Source organism: Silene latifolia, chromosome 3 (genome assembly GCF_048544455.1).
Source record: "Silene latifolia isolate original U9 population chromosome 3, ASM4854445v1, whole genome shotgun sequence".
NCBI lineage: Eukaryota > Viridiplantae > Streptophyta > Magnoliopsida > Caryophyllales > Caryophyllaceae > Silene > Silene latifolia.
The window spans coordinates 142,207,568-142,212,783 of record NC_133528.1 but is presented as its reverse complement, the minus strand read 5'-3'; the positions used below and the strand labels follow the sequence as shown (position 1 = coordinate 142,212,783).

At 36.0% G+C, this 5,216-nt stretch overlaps 1 long non-coding RNA gene across 1 annotated transcript; it reads right to left on the bottom strand.

The window, feature by feature from the left end:
* Window positions 1–750: 750 nt before the first annotated feature.
* On the bottom strand, window positions 751–3,439 carry LOC141646355 (uncharacterized). The gene is made up of 2 exons (XR_012545524.1): window positions 3,080–3,439; window positions 751–1,002 (listed from the first exon to the last, which is right to left on the bottom strand). It is a non-coding gene; the product is annotated as an uncharacterized LOC141646355 (long non-coding RNA).
* Window positions 3,440–5,216: the final 1,777 nt, after the last annotated feature.

Genomic DNA, 5,216 nt, shown 5'->3' with positions numbered 1-5,216 from the left:
AGAGCCACATCCGGTATCAAGTACCCAAGTGGAAGTACAAGCATAATTAACGTCTATCACATAGAGAGAGGAAATCATACCAATAGGCGTCACATGCCCTTCCTTGAGATCCTCCAAGTATTTGGGACAACTCCTCCTATAATGCCCCTTCCCATTACAATGGAAACATTCGGCCTCGGAGAGCTTGACACTTTTTGCCTTGGGATTGCCATTCACAACGGCCTTCCCTTTCCCTTGTCAATTTTCTTTGACGATTTCTTGAATTGGGACTTTTCCTTTCCTTTTCCTTTCTTGACTCCAAGAGACATGTTCTTTAACTTCATGGTTAATACATCTCCTTTTCACTCCCACTAGCCTCCATATCCCTCTCCGCTTGGGTGAGGAGTGCATGAATTTCATGGTAACTCTTATCCATGTCATTCATGTTGTAGTTTACCCTAAAGTGGGCAAACTTGGTGGGGAGTGAGTGAAGGATACGATCCACCACAAGAGTTTTAGGAATCTTACACCCTAGACGCTCTAGGATGTCAACATATTCGACCATTTTAAGGACATGGGGACCAACCTTTTGGCCCCTCTCAAGCTTAGCTTCAAAGAAGCGTGCCGCCGCATCGTATTGACGGACTTTAGGTGTTTGTGAAAACATAGTAATCATACGAGTGAATATCTCGTAAGCATTTAAAGAAATGCATGATAGCTTGAGCTTTGGCGATATTGACCATATCAACACATTCTTGATATCATTCAACATCCTCACATAGTCATCATAGGCGGTCCGCACCGCCGATGAAGCTCTTGCACCGGGCTCGATAGGAGGAGCATCGGTCAAGTAAGTGAGCACATTGTCGGACAACGCGGCACTTTTGATGTTGGATTCCCATTCAAGAAAGTTACTACCGTCATCTCTTAAAATACATTTGTCCATTACGGACCTTAGCCATGAATCTTTGCCTAGTGAAGTAGTCGATGGAGTTGATGAAGTTGCCATTGCGAATTAAAATGCTACAACAAAAAGGAAAAATTAACATTCATTGTTTTAAAAATTACTTGTAAAAACATGTTTTAGCAAGTTTTAGCATTTATATAATGACCTCCCACTTAATTATATAAATGATTCCAAGACCCAAATATTAAACAAAAATGAGCATCGCTTGGGCGAAACATCCCATAATTGCGTAAATTCGGTAAGTCACGTTGACTAATTCTACCTCTAGAACTCTTGGTCGACGAATTTCCTCAAATTCATCTACTAGCCCCGGAACACAAGACCGTCTTATATCCCGTTGAGTCCAACCAATTTTGGCGTGTGATAACCGCTTACCACCCTACTTACCCAAGGTAAAAAGAGAACACCCCGCTTGGGCGAGCGTGGCTCTAATGAACAAGAGATTCATAGGTGTTACTAATTGGTAAGGCTAATCTCAATTTTAGTTATGTGAGAGATCTTGTCAATTTAGTCATAAATTCCTTATAAGTGAATTAATTCGGTGAATGTAAATGACGTGAATTGACAACCGCGGAAATAAAATAAAATGCATGTGAGCGGCGATTTTGGCATGCGCGAAAATAAAACAAGCAAACATGTAAGCATATGAATAAATCCTAGTATGGCCTCCTAGTTAATAAAAACTAGTCTATTACATTTCGGAAACCAACTCCTTGGTCCCTTGCCTCTTCATTCCATAAGTGGCTCTTCCTTGTGGGATTTGGAACACCTTCCAAAAATAGACTCCGTCTCGTTGTAATCCGTCTTTTGGAAACGCCGGTAAAATAACTATTACAAATGAATTACATAGCTATTCCTATTATACATTAATTAATAAAATGAATAAAACTATTAATTAATTACAAACCGACGATACGAGATCGTATTTAATTACAAACAAATCGATATTCCCATTCATTTCGGGTAATAACGATTAAAATTAACTAGGCCATACTAGGTACAAAAAGATAAATACTTTAAATAAATGACAATCATTCATTCAACTTAAATAAATATGCTTAAAATGCTGTAAATATGATGCCAAAATCGCCCTACCTATCATTCATTGGTATCCATCTCGGTTTTTGTGGATTTAATCGATTTTTAACATGTAAAAATCAATAATTAACTCTTAAATCTCATTTAAGTCCAAAATAATTGTCCAAACTGTTTTGAACCTCAAAATTAGTCCTCACTAATTTTATGATAAATAATTAGTTTGATTTGGTGATATTTTGCTAATATAATCGGTAAAATCATAATATTTAAGTAAAAATCCAAAAACATTGAAAAATTACCCAAACAATTGAAACAAAAATTTTTAGTATTCTGTAATACTCCCAAGAATACCAAAAAGTCATAAAAATTTGCCCAAAAATTCCGGATAAATTTTGCGAAGAAAAAGATCGATATTTATCGGTTTTTAACCACTAAAACCAATAAACATCAAAACAAAGTGAAAACACACATGCAAAATTACTTTTGACATTTAAATAATATTCTTAAATATACATAAATTTATCATGGGCAGAATCCAAAAATTCGAAATTATGATTAATTAATTGGACTTTTATCGACTTTTTACTCAAAAAATCAATAAACATGCAAAAATTCGAACCAACCTTCAACCTTTTGTATACAATCAGTAGAAAATATGCATGAACTACCATAAAAAATCCATGCACCGAATCAACATTTAACTAAATTTAGTCAATTTTTCACTAAAATGCGACATTTTGACTCGGTTTTCTACCAAAAATCATTAAAATTAGCAAAATTACTTCACAAATCACCAAAAAATTGCACAAACCTTTTGAGATCAGTAGGTATTCATGTCCCAAACATTTCGTGCTAAAACCTCTTCTAACACAATTTTTGAGTTTTTACTAATTATCTCATAATTCATAAAAATGCTTAAAATCAACATGCAAATTACAAGCCTAAGCTCTGATACCACTTGAAAGATCATAGATCCATATTAGACTCTCTAATAAAATTAATTTATCTCATAAATTGTTGTTTATGTGATCTATGTAACATGCATGCTAATATGAAAGCATAAAAACAAAGTATAAAGAAAAACAATTTCCTTACATTGAATATGAGGTAAAATGGGCACAAATTAGTTCTCCTTACTAATTAGTTCTTGAGCTAAAATGATGTGGATGATCCTCCTTGAAAAACCTTCAAATAGAAAGTCTCCTCCAAGTAGCACCCAAGAACTACCCAACAATATTAATAAGTATGAACTAGTAACTTATTAATATGTGCCCTTGATAATAATACTAGTAATATTACTAACTATTCTTAGTAATAATTGTATACTAGAGAAATGTTGTAGAGAGATGGAAGAGGTTTTTGTTCACATGCAAAATGAATGAATTGTGTAAGAAGGTGGAGTGAACAAATGACCAAATATATGGAGTGTAGAATTGGGAAAGGAAGTGGCGGGTGGGTTGGTGCTCTAGTGGACAATTTTTTTTTTATATTTTTATCTTACATCACATGCAAAATGTAGTATAAGACATATATTATGGTAATATACAAAATAAGGTAAAAATGATTATGTGAGTAATCATCCATTACACTTATTTTACACGGTCCACATGACCATATACGGGTCCATGTTGGTTTTTATATTTGTCGCACAAATCCGTGTAATTTTCATTTTAAACATCGTATCATGTTTAAATGCTTCCATAATAAATTCGTCCAATTCACTCCGTAAATATACGTGTACCACTACACATATTATTTACGTACTAATATTAATCACATTAATCAATTAGTATAATTTTAGTAAATTAAGAGATAATTAACTAAAACCCGTTTCCCAAAACTTATTATTTAATTATCGCATAATTAAATAATAACTGCCGCTCCTCGAGTTCGCAACTCGAAATCTCTCTAATAATAATCGACTAACCTCTTAGTCTATAAATCAAGGGACTAAATGAATTGTATCTCATACAATTAATTAGTTATCAATTGGGGTTCGTTCCTTTAGGTGTGACCGAAAGGGGTCAGTTGATCACCGCCGTCTCACGACAATAACGTCAAACTCTAGTCAGCCAACCGTTATCGATTTACGTTAATCAACTGACGAGGATCAAATAATTAAATATCTGATGATATTCTATTAATGAGATTTATTATGTTAACGCACTATTGTGGAGGACACTAACTCCAACAATCTCCCACTTGTCCGACACAAGGTGTGCGCTACCAATTCTCTTGTCCGTTTTAATCTCCCACTCAATGCAAGGTGTCTTTCAGGTCGCACTTGCACATGAACACATCGCGAGTGGTTTTCTCGATCGGGAGTGTGACTACCTGACCGGAAAAATCTCTCACAGATTATTTCCGAGCGTGGCCACGCAATTGTAGTCATTAACTCCTCGAGTGGCCTTGAGATATAGTTACCCAACGTGGGTGGACAATTTATGTATGCCCTATCTATCCTATTGCACAATACAGCTCACCATGACCTAGTAAATGCCCTTTTGGCCTCCTTTCACGGCACGACTTAGGACAAAAACCAAAGTCACTCGGAAACTGCACCTGCTAAGATAATAGTCTCCAGTTAAAAGAATCGACTCATTAGAACATCTTAGAGATCCCCGCCACGACCAGGCGTCTATAATAGAACTTAGGGACTCTCTAAATGGTCACTGTCTGGCAAAGTGTCACACACTCTTCTCCCTTTGCATTCTAGACCACGTTCTTACTTTTTGGCGTCTACGTGCTTGAACATTCGACCACGTAAGCTCGGATCCTTCTGAGTACCAGCCTCGTTTTGCATGGCCGACCAATTTGACCAACTCCACAACTAATCAACTTAATTAATCTTAATCGTTTTCCTCTTACGAGGGCACTTTCGTTACATTCGAGTCGAGCATCACTAAACATAAACTTAGTTCATCTCGTTTCGTCAAACATGTAAGTCTGAGGGTGTAAATCCTTCTTTTATTTATTGTTCTTTACTTTTTGTAACCATTAATGTAAGATTTATGTCGAAAATATTTCTTAAAACCGATTTCTAAAACCACGTTTAAAACCCTTTTTACGGATTACCAGAAGATGACCGTCGAGAAAGGACGCAACAACTGCTGCACCTCTTCGAAGGAGCGCAGCACTGCTTTGCCGCTCTTCGTGAGGCCGCCATTCCTCGCTTCCTTTCTTCTTCCTTCGTCCTCTGTAAATTCGTTGTTGTTTTATTTGTTTTCGTTTG